The sequence below is a fragment of the Gymnodraco acuticeps genome, unplaced genomic scaffold, assembly GCF_902827175.1.
Source record: "Gymnodraco acuticeps unplaced genomic scaffold, fGymAcu1.1, whole genome shotgun sequence".
NCBI classification, from domain to species: Eukaryota; Metazoa; Chordata; class Actinopteri; order Perciformes; family Bathydraconidae; genus Gymnodraco; species Gymnodraco acuticeps.
The window spans coordinates 1,435,709-1,456,862 of record NW_022989953.1 but is presented as its reverse complement, the minus strand read 5'-3'; positions in this window follow the sequence as shown (position 1 = coordinate 1,456,862).

The following is a 21,154-nucleotide window of genomic DNA, read 5'->3' as shown; positions in this document are numbered from 1 at the left end:
ATGAAAATGAGCATAATAGGGCCCCTTATAGGACTGTCAGTCTTATAGGGCATTTGGCAGAACATAGACAAAGCAAATATTTTTCTGATACAGGAGAGCTGTGCATGCTGCTGAAATCTTCTTATTAAAATGATTACTGAGTTGAGGTGGAAAATAAACAACTTGTGGAAATATTGGAAAAAAAATGATAATCGATTGAAAAAACCTTTTGGCCGTGTTATTGTGTGACTACACTTACAGCGGCCTATTTCTGAGGGTTTCCAAGTGTGTGTGTGAGTGTGCGTGTGTGTGTGTGTGTGTGTGTGTGTGTGTGTGTGTGTGTGTGTGTGTGTGTGTGTGTGTGTGTGTGTGTGTGTGTGTGTGTGTGTGTGTGTGTGTGTGTAAGTTCACAGTATTTCACTGCTCCGTGTGTATTTACCTTTGCATGCATATGGTGGGTTCATCTGCCAGTTTGCCGACATCCTTGTTGTCCTTACACTAATACACTATGCTGTGACATATTGTGATAACACTGCATAAAGGACACCTATAGTGACTGAATACACACTGACAGAGTACAGGTATTGAGACTAATAGATTCAATAAATCAGAATGGAGAGTACCAGAAATGTGTGAAATATTCAGTTTACTTCCAAAATACTTCCCTAATCCATCTTTTCTGTGTGTAGTTTTGTTATTTTCTTCGATTTCTATCTCGCTAAAGAACACAGTGACCAGACGATGTTAAAAGATGACTGTAATATATCAGAGCCGGAACAGAGAGGACCATACAGTCTGCCAAGACAGCAGAAGGACACTGAAATCCTTGTAAAGTATCACAGTCCATGTCGCACCAGCTGCATAAAACCCTGAAATAATGGCTGTATAAAGCAACATTACTCCTCTGTCTCCATTCCATTTGGTTCTCTGTGTCTCTCACTCTTTCTCTCAGCTCTGTAGTGGGTGCCAGTCTCTCTCCCACCCTCTTTCTTAGAATGGGAGAACAAATGTGGAGAAAAAACCAGACAAGAAAAAAATAAAATTCACAGTATAACATAATGGCCCATTAAGATCCTCCTTTGCAGTCGGTTTAGTGGTATAGCACTGGCTGTGCAAATTAGTCTCAAAACCAATTCATTACACTCTGAAACAGCATTGCTTGTCATTAACAACTATATAATGACACAATTATTAAAACAATGGAGTTTTATCCCCATTGCAGATACAAAAAAAAAACAGTCGTTAGCTCTTTGGCACTGGGGAGATTTAAACTTTATTATACACACTGATATGACAAAGCTAACAATACGGGATTACAGCGCTAATATGTTATCCATGTAAACACAGGCTAGTGAGTGGGAAATTGTAACCCAGTGAATGAAAATTCATCATAGCGCCATATGACGCCTATTATATGAGTTTGGGGCATTTTTTCTAACAAACACCACACATGCTCATATGAGCTAATTGCTGTCTATTTATAGTGTTATTTAAACAGTGTTGGTGTCTGCAGAGTGGAGGGTGTTTAACCAGGCGAGCCTTGAAGTGGGTCAGTCTCTCTGTTCTTGTTCACAACCCTTAAACAATCTAGCGCCACACTCCCAGTCCTCGAGATAATTGCGATACAATGAAGTTATACATAAGATGACAGAAATGATGATGAATGGGTGGCTGCACTAATAGAAAATACTTCTCTGAGGCATATGGAAATGATTGACAGTGAGGAATAAAAGCTTGGACAATCAATGGCCATTGATTGATTTCACACCAGCAGAGTTCATAGAGGGAGAGGCAGTCAGAGCTCGAAGGGAAAAAAAAGGAAAGGAAGATTATCGTACTTAGAAGTTATAAATTGGGTTATGAATCATACCCCGCAATTGATTATTATGATAGTACATGATAACGGATAGAAGGGGACATTTTAAAAGAACAAAGTGGTACTGTGGAAAAACACACACACACACACACACACACTGTTCAAATGTGGACATGACTATTGAAATTAGTTTGTTTGTTCTTTTTTTTGTCATTCTTTGTTCTGGATTCAGGATATTTAGTAATTTGAGCGGCATAGCATACTGCCTGCTGAGTTTCTCTTCCTCACTCTGCTTGTCAGATCCCTTATAGCATGGTCTGGATGAAAAGAGACTGCAGAGCGAGGAGACGATTATGATGGCATACGCTGCATTACACACTGTGTATCCACTTTGATCGTCTTGGCGAATCAGAGGGATAAATGTATGCACATCACCAAGGGGTCCACAATTTGTACTGTCCATGTCACAGCAGGAATACAGTGTGTTAGATACGAGATACTGGATTGTGCAAGGAAAGTCATCCCAAAGAAATGGACCCTGGCACATTATGGAATTCTCGCTTGGTGTTACCTGCTCCCTTTTTAATTCACACATCCCACACAATCATGGTATTTTGTGTGTACTGTAGCTGCTGTACGGTTGCAATTAACTTCCTTAAATGTGGCAATACAGTGCGTTCACCATAACCTCCTCCTAAATTGCACAATTCAGTTGACAATGGCCTGCTGCGACTGAATAGTTTAGGGCCAAACAGTGTGAGCAAAAACAATGATAAGAAGAATATCCTTATCTAAAAGACTTTGCCTGACTGGATAAACACAAAGAACCCACCAGCAGGGTTCAATAATTAGATCAATTAAGCTAGCGGGTAATCAGGTGCAGAAAGAGCCGGCCGACAAAAGCTTTATTTTACGCCATGTGAAATGAGGGGACCAAGTGAACCTGCAGCTCCCATTGTGCTGATTGAAGGTCAGACTAATTTGGACTCATGTGTGGGTAACACACACAGCTTGTGAACCTAGGAAGTGCTTAGTAGGAGACAAGTACAATCTTGTTTGTGTGGTGAGAAAATCGCAACTAAAAGCCTTGAAAAGACATTAGAGTCCTCTGCAGTGATGATCACACTCTGAGAAGTCAATCAGGCCTTTCATTTACAACCATTTGCTGCTTTTGTAAGGCAGCAGAGACCATTTCTATAACAACACAGCCTTCATTCTTCTCTGTCCATTGGCTTCTGTGGCTCCATCTCTATGTTCTCTTTTAGTTTCAACCCTTGGGTTAAGGAGAAGTCAGGCACTCAATGCTGGAGGATGATCCATGTCACGACCTCGACACAGACTGGAGAACCCAAATGCACGACCAAGAGACAAAGTCTTGAATGTAACAACAATGTATTTTTAATTTCAAAGAACAAAAATCCCTCGTAACAGAGTAGTAGAATAACAAAAAGTGCCCACAAGGAGGGAAAAACAAAGCGTAACAAAAAGAGAACTTAAGAATAACTTAAGTCTACAAAAATAACAAAACCTGACATGACTGGAAACGATCCTCTCTTTGCTGAGGCCTGGCACGACTATATGTGTGAAAGAAACAAGACGAACTGACACAGGACAGGGGAAGACAGGAAGATTTAAACATGAGGTGAGTGGGAACAGGTGGAAACAATCAGGGGCGGGGCAGACGCTAACGATGGCGGGAAAACACACAAAGGGAGGAAGTAACAGGGCCTGAAATGAGACAATAGGTAAGTACAAAATGAAACAGGAAATGGAAAACGAGACATGACAAAAATACTGTAGACAGACAGACAGACATGACATGACGTGAAATAACATGAAAACCTGACTAGACTTGGAATGACAGACATAATACATAAACATAACTAACAAATTTGACGAGACACAACAATCCAGCCACAAATGTTTATGTACAATTATATATTACATTTCATTTTTTGGCATTCACAAAATTGCTCCCTCAGCAGGAATATCGGGCCTCATGCAGCTACATTCTTTTTAAATGTCTTTGCCTTGGGAAAAAAATGAATGATTTAGATACAGATGCAATAAATATTCTCACTGTTATAATCCTAAACTGCTTTTACAAAGGTAAATACATTGGAGTTGTGTGGCTCAGGTGATGTTCCCTTAACACTATTTCAAGGCAGGTGTTCGTGGTTTACACATATAATATGGGAAATTGCCAGGGAATTGGAGAAATGCCACCAAAGAAAAAAGGCTGTACGTAAAGCTATACTTTATTTGAGTACTTTAAAGTAAATATAAGTAAACATGGGTTTTACAGAGCTTCAGATCTGGAAAATAAAAGACCTGGATGGCCAAAGTAAGAGCTGAATATAGGTAAATCAGAAGCTAAACAAAAGCAATATCATCCTCAAAAAGTGTTTTACGGTTTTAATGAGGATCAACAGACCAATATTTATTATGCGCACAATTTCTAAAAACAATAAAAAAACTCATGGATGCTGAATACAACGTTTGCCATTCACACATGAATGTGTCTTCTCCAAGGTGCAAAAATGTACTCACCCAGGCCAGAACTGGATTAAATGGATGGATTACAGGGGAGGGGCTCCTACATCAGAGGTGGGAAGTAGTGGAGTACAAATACTTTGTTACTGTACTTAAGTACATCTTTCTGGTATCAGTACTTTACTCCACTACTTATTTTTCTGACACATTTGTACTTTTAATTCTTACATGTTTAACACAAATACCTGTATTTTCTACTTCCTACATTTTCAAATCAGGCTCGTTACTTTAGTTTTAATCTGCGTTTGGTGGCGTGATCATTATTATTTAGAGCCATTGCCTGCCTATTGATTTTAATACGATCCGTGTATCCATCATGTCCTAGTCTTCTCTAAAGAAGAGGGACCAATGAGAACTTTGTCATGTTGCCGTTGTTCAGCATGGAAACATTCATTAGCTAACAATGACATTACTGTTCTATTAATATAAAGTGAGGTCAGTTACTCTATAAAACAGTTAGTAGTTATGGGTACTTTTTACTTAAGTACATTTAGAAGCCAATACTTCTTTACTTTTACTTGAGTAAATAAGTTTAGTCAGTACTGTTAGGGAAATAATTCTCCTGGACTCCTAGATATCTAACCTTTTTGCCCTTTGACGTGTATGATCAACCCTGACGTCTGTTATCTCCTTTAAGGACATGGGCTGCTTCAGCCATAATGTTGTTGTTCCCATTCTGTGACCAGGCAACCCTAGGTCACAGATGGTTTATTGTTGTGGGTACACTGGGACACTTCCTACTTGGTGTTTGTGGTCTCCAAGATGTGAAATCTTCGAGGCCATAAGTGTCAGACGCAAGTAACTCAGTGTTCCCATCTGTTTAGGCTATCTTCTCAAATATGTTGATTACTCTCTGTGAAACCAGTTAAATGGGCTAACGAGAGAGAGGCGCTCCAGAATTGACGTGGCAACTCTCCCGTGCAGTCAGACCGTGGCTGCTGTGACTTGTGATGTGAATCCTCCAGCCGAAGCTCCAAATAAACCATCAGTGTTTGACATCAAAGCTCCTGCTCATCCCGTGTCTCTTTCCTGAGTCGGTGACTCCCAATGCATTGCTACACAGAAGTTTCCCCCACAAGTACCACTACTTTTACCGGAGTATTTTTAAACACGAGTATCTGTACTTCTACTTGAGTAAAGGATGTGTGTACTTTTGCGATCTCTACCCTACATTAATAAAGAAACACAATTACCTTTAACTGTCAAACATTAAGGCTCATTGCCATACAACTGTGATCAAGAGACACACAATAGAAAAAAAATACAGATTCATGAACAGAATTCAATGATCTGAGAAAAATATATATTACAACATTGAAATTAAGGTATTTACCTAAACAACTGTAGCAGAAATCAAAAGTTGAAAATGGTAAGGCAGAGCCATTTGATGTTACTTTTGGGAAAGATATAAAACACTACAATTGGCTAGTAAATACATACAAGCTGGAGCTCAAAACATGCAACAACCCGTTTCTATGTGCAGAACGTATTTAGCATCCTTTTTATATGATGGCTCTGTTCCACTTTGAGGCTCTATGTTGTTGTTATAGGCTTGAATGCCTGATATAACAATCGTCCTAACACTACTGGAAGCAGGATCCTTCATGTGGGATGAAGCGTCTCGATAGTAGACATCTAAGACAGTGGGCAGTGGCCTCATTGAATACAGTTTATTAATGTTTTAAAACTATTTATTATATAGTTGGTTGATAGTAGTGAGTAGAACCAGCTCTGTTCTCACCATTTGTCACTATTTCTTGGAGACTATACCACGTTTATTTTTTAACTGTCAAGTCTGCTTTAACATGAGAAACCTCTGTGAGAACTCCTTTTCTGCTCTGATGAGCGTGTTCAGCGATCACAGGGTTATACTCGTGCAGCGCTCACCTGATTCATCCGTGTTTTGAAAAGGATCTGACTGAAGAAATACAATATGGAGTGGGAGAAACGCCTCATCCAGCTCTATGAGGCTCAAGATGTTACCTGCTGCTTTGTAACAATGTTTATTTGTGGGTATTTTTATTTGGCATTCAATTGATGATGATTAATAGTTTAAGAAACACATTAAGAAAGTATCGAATACTATTCAATTAAACTTGCAAAAATGTTAAACAAATTAGACCCTTCTTAACTGTCAATGCTGCAAAGTCATACCTCCACTGTATGATTCTATCCCATATTGAATACTGTTTTACAAACTGGTCGTTTGCTTGTGCCACAAACCTTAAAGGTCCCATGTCATGCTTTTCCGGTTATTACCCGTCCCCTTGTGTGTTATGTAGCTTTTTCTGCATGTAAACGGTCTGCAGAGTCACACACCCTCAAAGTACACCCTGTAGCGAGTAAAACTCTAACACAGAAAATACCTGTCTATGCTGCCCCAGAACACCTCGTTGGGGATTTCTCTTTTTCCATTGTTTACTTCTTGGGTATAGTGGCGTATTTCGGGTATAGTGACGTAACATAACGTCCACGGAGCCGTTACGTTTGGAACAATCCGCGGACATCCTCACACACACACACTCGGCGGGACGTTGCGAGGCTCGCTGCTGCGAGGAGCGGGACACTGTGAGCTGGCTCACTGGTGTGGGGTCGGCGAGACAGCGAGACACCGTGGAACTCAGCCTGGGCACACACACAAACTCCCAGCCAGGCTGCATGTGTGTGTGTGTGTTTCGCACTGGGTTTCGCTGTGTCTCGTTGTCTCACAGACGGCCACTGGCCTCACAGGGAGGGGGGGGGCAGGAGCTCCAACAAGCCGTTTAGGACAGAGAGTGAATACACATACTATACAGAGATGCTGTATGAGAAACCAATGTGAGTTTGGAAAATTGCAAAATATACATTTATTTTAGTATACCTCAACAATGGAATTATGATCAGTAGAAATGGCCATGACATGGGACCTTTAAACAAAAAAAGCTGTACAAAAGAGCTATCAAGGTGTTTGACAGAAAGCCATATTCATACCACCACTGTACCATCCTTGAAAAACACAATTTCTTGAGTTTTGACAATTTTAAGTCTTTTAAAAGTATGTGCTTTATTTATAAATGTTTACATGGACTGCCCCCCCCCCCCCCCCTACCTTAGGGGAATTCATCCACAAAAAACACACTGGACGCTGCACTAGGTCAGACACCAGAGGAGACTGTGAGGTCCACTGTAGACGGACCACTTTTGGACAAAATGTCCTCTCCATTAAAGGCAGCTCATTGTGGAATAGCCTCCCAACTGAGATACGGGATTGTCCCACTCTCAGAAGCTTCAAAGGTCAACTCAAAGAATGGTTGAGAAACAAACAGATGTGCAATCACCGCTAAATGCACTTTAACACAGGGGTATCTCCTCTTGCACTTTATGTAGCTCTTTTATCTTCTCTTGCACTTTATATGTCGTTGCTGCTACATTGTACTGCCATGTGATAAATACTTGTGTATGCTGCTCTTACTCTTTTGCACTTTTTGCATATCATGTATTTGTTTTTGCTATGTTTGTAAAATGTCATTTTCTTAAATGTTTTACGTGAAAGACTGCGGATGGAAATGAGCTCAAAGCTAAATCTGGCATATTTACGCTTGACACATTTTATTGTTTTAAGTGTTCATTGATGTGCATTGTCCCTGCTAAATAAACGATTAAATACAATAAATAAATGATGATAGTAACTAAAAACCATAATAACAATAATTAATTGTAATTATACAATGACAATAGCATGTAATGATTAATATTCCTAAATTACTTTTCATTGATGTGGCAACAGTGTTCTCATGTGAAAGGCCTATTTTTTTTTTTTCTCTATGCACGCGTCCTGGTGTTTTGGTATTGTCGTCATATTACTGAGTGGATGCACCCACTGTTGTGAGGCTTTGTGCATTCTTGCCAACAAATCAAATTCACTCTGAATTAATTTGTTGTTGCGCCAGAGCTGCTTTGTCTAGCCACATTATGAACATGTGGTCGGATTTTTAGGACAAGACCAGTGGCGAACCGTCAGGGCCTTCAAGGTATTCAGAGAATACCCTGGAACACTCAGATAAAACAAACAAAAAATCGATTTAATTATATAAATAAAATGTAATAAAATGTATATAAAATGAATGCATGAGAATCGTATCTGTGTTGTTGATCTGTAATATTACAGTGTTACGTTGATTTGTTTGTCCTTCTCGGACCACGCACTACGCATTTCAGTGGTTTTGTGTTAGAAAAGAAAGCAACCAATCAGAGCTTGTTCTGGGTCTCTGGGTAGAATATCCTTCAACCAAGGTATTCTACATCCTTGATTGAATGCCCTGGCCGTTGCACTGAATGAGAGCGTACGTTTGGATTGACAGTTTGATCAACCAATCAAATATTGATTTGTAGCCAATGGGCGTATTCTTTGAGAGTTTCCCTCGGTTCCAGGGTACTCTAGAAGGCCCGCGAGTTAACTGGCTCGAGACAGATGATCTAGATCAGGGGTGCCCAACCAGTCGATCGCGATCGACCGGAGATTCCCAGTCGATCGCGAGATGTGTCTAAAAATAGAACAACAATATTCTGTTTTATCGTTAATGTCCTATAACATAATCTTCCTGTGCCAGAATAATGCACTTGAACGCATCAAAGCTTTGTGATTGGCCGGCGTGACCCCATGTGTCGGGGCGTGGCTAGTGGGCAGTGCACTAATTCGCTAACGTTGTCCGTGTCAACAGGAGTGACAGTCCGCACACAAACAAGACCGCAATTATGGTAGAAGCAAAACATATATAATTTTAACTCCGAGTGGGAGGATGATTATTTTTGTATTTATTCCAATTCAAAGTCCATCTGTCTCATCTGCAATGCGAGCGTGGCTTTATCGAAGAAGGGTAATTTAGGAGCGGCATTTCAAAACAGTGCACAAACGCTACGAGACGGAATTCCCTCCTAATTCTGCCCTACGCTCCAAAAGGGGAGGGGCCTGAAAGGACAGCTAAATGCACAGCAGTCCATTTTCACCAGGCCCAACAACAAGAGCAAGGCTACTACCATAGCATCTTATCGTGTCAGTCACGTTCTTGCGAAACACATGAAGTCTTTCAAAGACGGCGAAGTTGTGAAAGAAGCATTCCTGGATGCTGCCGACGCGCTTTTGGGGGACAGTAAAAATAACAGAAGCATTTCAAAAGGTTTTTGATATAATAAAAACTCAAGTTAGATACCGTTATTAATCAGCTGTAAGTTTTAGTTTGTTTGAACTTATTCATTATAATTATTGTACAAAATGGTATAAGAATGCAAACTTAAATTGATTATAGTCTATTATCAATTCAGGTTAAGAAACTAGTGTTGCTTGCATCCTATTAAAGGCATTTATTTTTATACTCTACTAAAATGCAACAAAAAAAGGGTTTGATTCTATTAATTATTTTTTATTGCACTTTGGCAGCAGATTCCTGTGTAGCTTCAGATCTGAGTTGTCTTATTAGTAAACCTAATTTATACTTTTGTAGCAACACTATTTGTATATAATGGCAAAGAAAGGGTTCAGAGTCTTTTCTTTTTTTCCTGTGTCATATGTGGCAGCACTGTTCAATGTTTCTTGAAAACATTACCCACTGTAGTATGTGACGTGTGAATAAACTCCAACTCTGTATCAACAACACTGTTGTGTAACTTCAGTTAAATACTTGTATGTGTGTAGATTAGAAAGAGGTAAGATAAAGGATCTGCATTATTTTATGAAGTATTAATCGTACGAAGGTCAGTTTTATACAAGTAGAAGTGTGTATTTACCTGGTAGTAGGCTGTCAGTAATGGCTACGCCTCTCTATTTGGCCTGGTAGATCTCGGCAGACTGGCAACTTTAAAAGTAGCTCTCGGTTCAAAAAAGGTTGGGCACCCCTAATCTAGATGAATGCGACGAAACAATTCATGCCGTTTTATTGTTTTTAATGTTGAAATGACAAGTGCAACAGGTGAAGATGAAGTTGTCGCGGAATTGTTGTGAGTACCCTTTTCAAGACGACAATTCAGTGAAAAGACGGATATTATAATGCCGCGGAGGGGGGGGCGGTGGCGGGGGGTGTGTGTCTAGTCTACAGAAGGTCCAGTTGTGATAGACACGGTTCGCCACTGGACAAGACACACCCATACACAGACATAAGTGCACACAGGACTCATTAGGCCATTCAAGTAAATAACTGCCTCTCTTTAAGCACCTTAAGGCTGACGTCAATCTGTCTCCTAAGAAGAGAGCTATAGGAAAAATCGTTACAGCTCAAGATGCTAACCTTAGCAAGCCTATTTCCATCGCCACTCTCTCTTGACACTGAAACACTTTTTTTTGGAAGGCTCCATACCACAAAATATGACTTATAAAATAAACCCCATTTGCTAGAGCTGGATGCTATTCCTTGGCATCTTCCACTTACAGGCATTCTGTTGCCTTTTGATCTCTCTCAAGATGGAAAGAATGAGCCGAGCAGGATCTCTCCATGGTGCTTAACTATTTCCAGCAGAATTGCTGCCCCCAGGCCACGGCAACCAGAAATATGCACCGACAGTATAAAGACAGTGCTATCTGCTCTGCTCTGTTACATTGCATATACACCAAGCACTGGTACTGAGTAAACTCACTTTTGAGTACCGCTGTAGATGTTAGTGAGAAGATTGAGTTTATTTAAAAAATGTTTACTGGTGAAACAAGACTCAAGCTGCTGCGATCGGAAATGCTGTCGATATTTTACTTTAGTAACACAATAGGATGGCAAAAGAGAGAAACACAATTAAAAAAACACAATGGAAAAACAGATTCATAAAAAACATGCATAAAAGAGATATAGAATAGTTTTAAAACAACATTGTTACAGGTGCTGCAAAAAGTGTGAGGATAAAAAGTTAAAGGACATGTAAATAAATAAATGTTTTTAGCCCCAACTTAAAATAACTCAGGTTTTCAGGAAGTTTGTTCCTTTTGTGCGGTACATAAAAACTATAAGCAGCTTGGGCTTGTTTGGTTCTGAGCGGGGGTTATTAGTAAGCCCCCCCCCCCCCAATAATCTCAGAGCTCTCGTTGGCTTGTAACAGAGCAGCATGTCGGACATATATTGGGGTCCCAAACCAGGTAACACTTTGACAACCAAATCAAAGTTGTGTGTCTGTGCATGTCTTTCTCCTCACTGTGGCATCAAGCAGGGTTATTCTGTCTGCAGAGTGCAGGTCAGAACAGAACTCTGAGGAGGCGAGAAGGCCACATCCCATTCATCTTCTTGAAATCAAAATATCTTATTCAAACAGCTTTGACACACAGAGAGTACAAAAACGTTATTTAGCATTCTTTGTCGTCTGTGTTTTGCCAATGTGGAGGTGGATGCCCACATTAACTCACATTGCACAAGAGAATAAATGTACAGATTAACTAGTGGTTTAAGTGTGGGGTTAATGAAGATTCAAAAGAAGATCTATTAACCGGAGTACATTCAGAGGTCAGTGAGTGTAAAAAAAAAAGATACAAACATTATCGTTCCAACGGACTGCATTACACTCACAGGATAAACTAATTTGCACATAATACACACAAATGTCGACATGGAGATGCAGACACAAACACTTGTTTTGCAGGCGAGTTGATTCACATTCACAGCAGGTGGCAAGATACATTTCACACTCAATTACTGTAAGAGGACTGGTGCATAGAGTCCAAGCTGGTGGCCATTTACATGTGTACGTGCCTGCACATGTTTTGATGCGTCTGACTGTGAGTGTGCAGCGGTGTGAGACAGGAAAGACAACTCCACAGCCGACTGCTGCCAGGGATTTTTAAGCGCAGTGTTTAATTACAAAACCATTAGAAAGTCTGCAGGATCCATCCTGTCTGCCATCCTTCCGCCCTCTTTCATTTTTTATCGGAGACATATAATTGCAATGTATGCTTCATTTCGCAATTAGACCTTTCGCATAATAACCCAATCTCTATAATTTCATTGGAAAATGTCCTCAAAATAGATAGTCATCAGTGTCTCTTGCTTTCATCCTTTAACAACAATTAGACTACTCAAAACCCCATTAACAGACAAAATGATTAGTGAAATAAATCCCTCTTGAAAGCAGACATTATGGTTATGGAAATATTCATAGCAAGTAAGTTGCTTTTAAAAATGCGCATTTACGCATTATTATCAAATGACAGCTCCCACAAAGACAAAATTAAATTTTCAAAACATATTTTAGCTCTTCTTGCTATTTTAAAGTGCACGGATTACAGGAGTTGAGATTCAGACTGAGATAAGCAGAGAAGCTCTATACTAAAGTAATCGACTGCTTAATCTACTGTGACCGGCTTTGGACTCACCTAATTTCCCTAAAAATATCTTGTGCTTGTAATAGTATTCGAAAAAGTTGCACTTGTTAAAAAGTGCAATTAGAGAGAAGAGGGGTCAAACCTTATTTCACACAGCCACAGTGAAATGAATAAGACCCAACATGCTGCATCAAAAGGGAAATTAACACAATATCACAGCATTGCAGAAAGAACATTTGGAATTTCTGAGTATAGACACTGAAAAAGGTAGCTTTGATGAATATTTATATAGTTCCATTGGATCTTCTCTGGTGGCTAGATGACATTCCACATCACCCGAGCATACCACAGCTCCAATGAAGAGCCACCTATTCGCCCATTTTAAGACAAGTGGGCAGTTAGGCAATGTCGCCATTGCCAAGATGGTGATTGAAGGAGCCACTCACTTTGAGCCTCATAACTGCTCTTCAGAAATATATGGGTGGAGTCAAGGAAACAATGTCCATATGTTTTATAGTCTATGTCTCTGTCTTTTACTTTAAATAAAAATAAGGTACCATTCCCCACGCCATCATAAAGTGGCTGAGTGACTGATCAGCTCATTTTCAGACAGGTTTTTATATAAATGGATCGGGATAAAAAGTGAGAGAATCTTTTTTCCTGAAACTTTCAGAATATCTTTAAACAGAGGGGACTCATGCTGATGTATCAAATACATGAAAAAGCGGACTTTGCATAATAGGTGACCTTTAACCTGTTCTACACTGCCTAGCTGCACGTCCAACCCATCGATTCACATCGTGAGAAGACACAGAATCGATCACTCCATGATAAGAACTCGCAAAGAAATGAACGAGAAAAGACATCAAAACATGTGGCGCTAGGTAGCTAAAAACGGTAAAATGGCTCACCTTTGTCGTCTTGCCAAAAGTGGTCTTCAATGGCATTAACCTTTTAAGTCCCAAGGTCCCCGTCGGCGGGTACTTTTTCTTTTTTTCACGACACTGTGTCTCAGGCAGAGATGTTCACAAGTCTTTTTTTGCAAGTCCAAGTCAAGTCTCAAGTCTTTGGTCACGAGTCCAAGTCAAGTCTCAAGTCTCTAAAAAATAAAAGTCTCATATCTCTTCTGGTTGTAATAAGCCTTCTATTGTCTGCTGCTATCCAGTCTGTTAAGAATACTGCACAGCTATATCTAAGAAATTCAAAGCATTTACTGTATTATTATCACTCCTATATCTATTAGCATACAGTATCAGTACTGATTAGTTGTTTGTTATATGATCACTTTAAACAGGCTATTGCAATGCAATATGAGGAAAAACATCACACTTTAGCTAAATGCAAACAACTTATAAGCAAAACACTTCAGAATCAGAAATCAGTATCACAAATACTTTATTAATCCCCCGCAGGGAAACTGTGTTAAAAGTACTTAAAAGTAAACATTTGTTCTGTGCCATTTGCAACTAAAAAACTATTGCTGCAATATTATCTGAAATATACTGAACTGGTGATATTAAAACATGACCTGTTCCAAAAGTGATATCTACCATTAACACCATTTACCAGCCAAATGCTGGTAAATCATGCTGGCTGGTAGGCCTACTGTATGTTGCACGCACCAGCCAAAAATAACAATGGCAATCTATTGAGTGGCTGGTAAAATCTCAACATTCACTAGGCTAGCCATTTGGCCAGTGGACAAAAATGTTAACATTTGACCTCTGCAACCGTATTGTTTAATTACACTGGGTCTCTAATTAGGCTACATCTTTTAAGTCTACTATAAATAAAAATATTCCTCTATCCTCTCATTCAAACCCAGTGTAATGGTAACCTGATAAACCTGTAACATTAACGTTACGTGGTCAACAATAAACCTGTAACCTGCCTATAAACCGACAGATGTATTTATGTATGTAACTATGTATTTTTCTACGTTTAACGTTAGCCAGTAGATGGTGGCAGCGGAACGTAATGATTAACGTTACCGACCTTTTTTATGTCATGTCAAGAGTTGGATGTCAACGCCACTCAACGCAAACAATTTTGACAAGCAAACATTCACTCATCTTTTCAAATATTCAGTTACAAAGCTAGTAGTAAGCTAAGTTAACATTACATAGCTGATGCTGAGCTAAACATGTTTGCTAACCGTCCATATGCGTTAATGTGACTGACCTCTCCGGGTGAGTTTTCAAGTGCCTGATGAAATTTGACGTTGTTGCACCAGCATCCTTGATTTTAATATTGCAGACTTTGCAGTGTGCGCTCCTTTTGTTGGTGCCGCCGGCGTTTTGTTCGAAGTTTTTATAGTTGAACCTAATTACAAGCGGTACAGCTGCAGGTGTGCCGCCGGTCGCCATGGTGTTACCATGATGTTAATGTTAAATGTGGGGTAGGTAAGTTTGAGAAATCGGCTCGAGATACACTTTTTGTTATATTCCATGGAATGCTCTTAACATCCCGATAGCCGGCCCGGCTAAAATAACTGGATGGCCTACCTGCCTGTCAGCCTCCCATCGGGGCACAAACTTATCTTGTGCCCTCATTGGTCATGTGTGCGTTCGTGTGTGTTGGAGGAGGGGCTCTGTGAGGAAGTGGCATATTTTCTCCGGTTGTGTATTTTCAAATTCTAGCGATCTCGAGCCGGTTTCTCAAACTTACCTTTAATACGCCAAAAATAGAAAACACAATGATTGTTCACGAGTCCCAAAACACAAGTCCAAATCGAGTCCGAAGTCTTTTGAGCAGGAGTCCAAGTCAAGTCTGAAGTCTCTGTGTGTGCGACTTAAGTGCGACTCGAGTCCGAGTCACAGACTCGAGTCCCCATCTCTGGTCTCAGGGGATCTTAATATATAATAACCTATTAATGTGTTATACCAGATTAACGGGAATAATCTCAGCTAACTGACGATACAAACAATTTTTACAAAAACAAAACACAAGTCTCATAAGAAGCATCTAAATGACCCCTGAGCGAAAAATGCTAACGCACTTTGGCACAGAACTCAAGATAAAATATACCCTTATTACTTATCGTATCTGCACATACAAGATATCCGATTAAAGCTGAGGTTCCACAGATTATTTAGGTATATAGTATCATCACTGAGTGATCCGAACTCTTGACAGGGGAAGCAAACACAGACATCACAACACGTACCTTTACGGAGCTTTTACGGGAGATCGTCTCACCGTAGCTGTCAATCTGATCAAAATACTTGTTCAATGGTATTAAAACGAGAAAAAACGCGGCTGTTTCTGGGTAATGTTTTTTATTTATAATCCATAATTCCATTTTTATGTAAAAATCGGAGAGTAAAAGTTAGCTGCTAATGGTAGCCACCAGAGTTATCGCAGCTTCCGGTCTTTGCTATGGGCCAGTCTCACACACACACCAAATAAGGAGTATGTGGGAGTTCCCCTCGATTCCATTGGCTCTGACGGTTAGAAAAAGATGTCAATCAGCAACATCGAGCAAGGGGGGCCAGAGATAGGTCAAATCCACCCAAATGACCCCAGAAGTGTTTTTTTGTGCTAAATCTCTCTAAAAAGGTCAAATTTCATTTGTTTTGCATCAATCTTGATACAGGGTACTTATTATATGTTGTAGTGTGGAAGCTTTTAGTCTACCATCCCATCATTCAAGGGTGGTTTTCAACTATAAGTAATTTTTTTACTTTTTTAGATGTTTTTATTTTAAAGTAAATTCAGATTGAACAATGTAAATTATAGTTTCCGTCCAAAAAAACATTACATTACTTATAGTGAAAACCACCCTTGAATGATGGGATAGTAGACTAAAAGCTTTAGGAATACAAACTATAACATATGATAAGTACCCTGTATCAAGATTGATGCAAAACAAGTGAAATTGGACCTTTTTAGAGAGATTTAAAAAACAGAAAACTCACTTCTGGGGTCATTTGGGTGCATTTGCCATTATCTCTAGAACCCATCGGTCGATTTTGGGGATTGACACCACTTTTGAAACGTTAGAGCCAATATAATCGAGGGGAAGTTCCTCAATCCATCTAAACATTACCCATTGGTGAATGAGTGATGTGCAGCCAGCATGCCCAAAACCAGAAGCTGGGTTACAGCTCTTATACACTCTATATGAAAACTCAGTTTTTGACATAAATGTTATGATGGTTTGTCAGTAATCATTTCAAAGTGACACAGACACATTGGATTAACCTTCAGCAGCATTTTTATGCGTTTTAATGCCATTGAACACAACTTTTGATCAGAAAACAGCAAAGGTAAGACGTATTTGCCACTTTGGCGCCGTAAAGCTAAGTTGTATGTTGTCTGGTTTCGCCTTTGCTGCCGCGGATTTTGTGATGATACTTATACCATTGGAATCTGTGGAATCTCAGCTTTCATATGATATCTTGTGTATCTTTTGATGCTTTTCTTACCGTTTGTCACGATTCTCATGTTATGTCACGTTTGTAGTTTTGTATGTTTGGGTGTTTGCTGTCATGTTTTCCTCCTGGGTTATTGTCTGGTCCTTTTCCCTGTGTTTTTCCTCCCGTCGTTAGTTTCCCTGGTGTGTCTAGTTGTCTGATTGTGTTCACCTGTTGTCCTTGTGTTTCTCCTTCCCTGCCCGGCTGTTTCTCGTCTCGTGATTACCCCTCCCTGTATTTAGTCTTGTCTCTTCCTGTGTTCAGTGTTGGTTCGTCTTTTGTTGGTGACTGAGTTCACCGGTGAGTGTTCTGTTTTGTCTGTGTTAGTTTCATTATCCTTGAAATAAAGGTTTATCAGAGTTATCTGCATTTGGGTCCTGCTTCCTTCACCAACCAGAAATGGACCCAGCAGATGATCCATTTGAGGTGGAACTACAACATTTTTCCTTTGATTTGGCTTGCTGCTATGATTGGTGGAAGGGAGTGTCCAGTGTTCTGCAGAAGGAGGCCGCTCTGGTAGAGGCGCACTGGTTGGCTATGGAGAAACCAGACTTGGTGAAATTCTTACCTGGCTGGATTTTGAACTTCCTCTGGGTGTGTGATTTCCAGCCTGCTGACTACAAACGTCTCGGTGTGTTCCGTCTGGAGTCAACCAGTGCTTCTGCCCCAGTTCCTGCTCCTGTCCAGGAGTCGTTTTCTGGAACTCGTCTGACTTTTGGAGGTCCACGGAGCCTTCAGGCGGCTTCTAAGAGAAGGAGTCGCAAGTCCAGGCTACTGTAGCAGCCCGAGCCCCAAGAGCCATGATTCCGGTCCCAGCTCCGGCCCCAGCAGCCATGGTTTCGGCCCCAGCAACCATGGTTCCGGCCCCAGTACCGGGCACAGCAGCAATGGTTCCGGCTCCAGAACCGGTCCCCACAGCCATGGTTCCGGCTCCAGAACCGGCCCATGCAGCAATGGTCCCTGCTACAGAACCGGCCCACACAGCCATGGTCCCAGCCCCAGTCCTGGCCCCAGCAGCCATGGCTCCGGCCCCAGCAGCCATGGTTCCGGCTTCAGTACCGGCCCCAGTAGCCATGGTCCCAACTCCAGTTTCGGCTCCAGGACTGGCTCTCCGGCCGACACCAGCTCCCCGTGTCCTGTCGGTGTACCGGCTAACGCCAGTTCCCCAAGGCCTGTCGGCGTACCGGCCGACTCCAGCACCTCGTATCCTGTTGGATCTCCAGCCGACGCCAGCTCCCCGAGTCCTGTTGGCGTACCGGCCAACGCCAGCTCCCCGAGGCCTGTCGGCGTACCGGCCGACTCCAGCTCCTCGTCTCCTGTTGGCTCTCCAGCCGACGCCAGCTCCCTGTGTCCTGTCGGCATACCGACCGACACAAGTCCCCTCTCAAATTCCCTCTCAGGTCCCCTCTCGAGTCTCTTCTCGAGTCCCCTCTCAAGACCCTTCTCAAGACCCATCTCAAGACCCCTATCAAGTCCCCTCTTGATTTCCCTCTCAAGTCCCTTCTCAAGTCTCCTCTCCAGTTCCCTCTCAAGTCTCCTCTCCAGTTCCCTCTCAAGTCTCCTCTCGAGCTCCCTCTCGAGTCACCTCTTGAGTCACCTCTCGAGTCACCTCTCAAGTCACCTCTCGAGTCACCTCTGAAGTCACCTCTCAAGTCTCCTTACAATTCAACTCTCAAGTTCCTTCTCGAGTCATCTCTCAAGTCTCCTCTCCGTACTCCTCTCAAGTCTCCTCACGAGTCCCCTCTCGAGTCCACTTTCAAGACACTTCTCAAGTCCCCTCTCGAGTCCCCTCTCTAGTCTCCTCTCCAGTTCCCTCTCAAGTCCCCTCTCGAGTCCCCTCTCAAGTCTCCTCTCGAGATCACTCTCAAGGCACCTCTCAAGTCCCCTCTCGAGTCTCCCCTCAAGTCCCCTCTCGAGTCTCCTCTCGAGTTCCCTCTCAAGTCCCTACCTAATGTCCTGGTCCGTTGGAGGTTCCGCTGGGGGTCCTGCCAACCCTGTGTCCTGTGCCGTTGGAGGCCCTGCCGTCTACTCTTCTGCCGGGGGTCCTGCCAACCCTATGTCCTGTGCCGTTGGAGGTTCCGCTGGGGGTCCTGCCAACCCTATGTCCTGTGCCGTTGGAGGTCCCGCCGACTACTCTCCTGCCGGGGGTCCTGCCAGCCCTATGTCTTGTTCCGTTGGAGGTCCCGCCGTTACCTGTCTCGCCGGGGGTCCTGCCAACCCTATGTCCTGTGCCATTGGAGGTCCCGACGACTACTCTCCTGCCGGGGGTCCTGCCAACCCTGTGTCCTGTCCCGTTGGGGGTCCCGCCGACGACTCTTCTGCCGGGGGTCCTGCCAGCCCTATGTCCTGTTCCGTTGGAGGACCCGCTGAGAGTTTTGCCAATTACATTACATTGCATTTAGCTGACGCTTTTATCCAAAGCGACTTACAATATGTGCGTTCGACCAACAAAATACAAACTTGAAGAAAACAGAATCATATAAGTACATCAGGCTTCATAGAGCAAAAACATTTCAAGTGCTACTCAACTGGCTTTAGATAAGCCAGCCAATCCCATGTCTTGTTCCGTTGGAGGTCCCACCGTTACCTGTCTCGCCGGGGGTCCTGACAACTCCTGGTCCTCTTCCGTGGGGGATCCTGCCGAAGCCTGTCCCACCGGCTCTGGTTCCTGTCCGGCCGACACCGGGTCCTGCCCGGCCTCCGGAGCTGTCCCGTCAGCGCCTTCCTGCCCGGCCTCCGGAGCTGTCCCGTCAGCGTCTGTGTTAGTTTCATTATCCTTGAAATAAAGGTTTATCAGAGTTATCTGCATTTGGGTCCTGCTTCCTTCACTCAACCGTGACACCGTTAAGTGCAACTAAGGGTTAATACTGAAATGGGATTTTAGTTGTATATTTTCTTCAGAATGCCACATCATAGTCTTTTAATTTCTCTAATGTACAATGCCTTGTCTTTTTATGCTGCTGCAACATTTCCCAAATTGGGATCAATAAAGTACTTCTTATCTTATCGTTTTCTACATCAGCTCATGATTTCTTTTGTACCCCAGATAAAGCTCCGCCAGAGAACGGTAAGTCTTCCTTTTAGGGTTGGTCTTCCAACAACACAAAGAGTACAACAGCGATAGCAAGAACACTTTTCCAGCTTAAATAAAGTACAAGTTGTGGCATCAATGCATTGTGTAGACAAGGTTAAGATTAATCAGCGATTGATTTCTCTCTGTTAACTGCTGAAAAAAAGTTTAGAAGAAGCTCCTGTTCTTTGTTTAAACTGAAATCCACTTTAACCTTAAGCATTGCCCATGCATATAACATTCTCTGTACGATCCTTGATAGGATTGTGTTGTTAATCTCCATTGTACCTGGATTCTAAACACCTGGAAATCATCTTGAGTACCTTAAGCCCTTTTGTTTGTGATAATAATGGGACAGGATTGCATGATCCATTGTAAATGTTGGTGAATTGTTTTAGGGTGGAATTTTATTTTGCAGTCCACCCAAAAACACAAAAGTCTACCGAAAATAATTTGAAAGAGTCACTTTATAGTATTTAGACAGGACATTGAAAAAGCCGGACCGAAACCCGGCTTGGTTGGCACTGATTTCAAAGCTCATTGCTATCAACAAATGCCTGACCGTCATGCATGTGATTCCTTCCACTTGGCATAAACGTTTTTTTCGTCGTTAAATGGCTAAACTACTAGCAATTTTAGCGTGGGCCAATTATTGTCATGGTGACAAACAGGACTTTGTTTGTTGCTAAGGCTGCTAACGTTAGCATTGCTAATTTGCTATTTAATAATAACTGAATTTATTGTGGCTCTTCACAATTAACTTCTGACCTCTATCTTCTCGTCTTACAGATACAATGTTGCAATTACAATACACACCAACACATTCACTCAGGTAATATGAATAATGTTAAATTGACTCAGGCCGCAACCAGATCTGATTGGCTGTGGATCCTAAGCCATACAGGTCCTGGGTATGGTCTTGCGTTACATCAATGTAGCAAGATAACACTTTAGACAACTGGAGGTCTGCAACAACAAGACTTTCAACAAGTGTCAAGTTGAGCTTCATCATGTTTAAAAAAGACATGACTTGTTGGGCCATGCCTCTATGA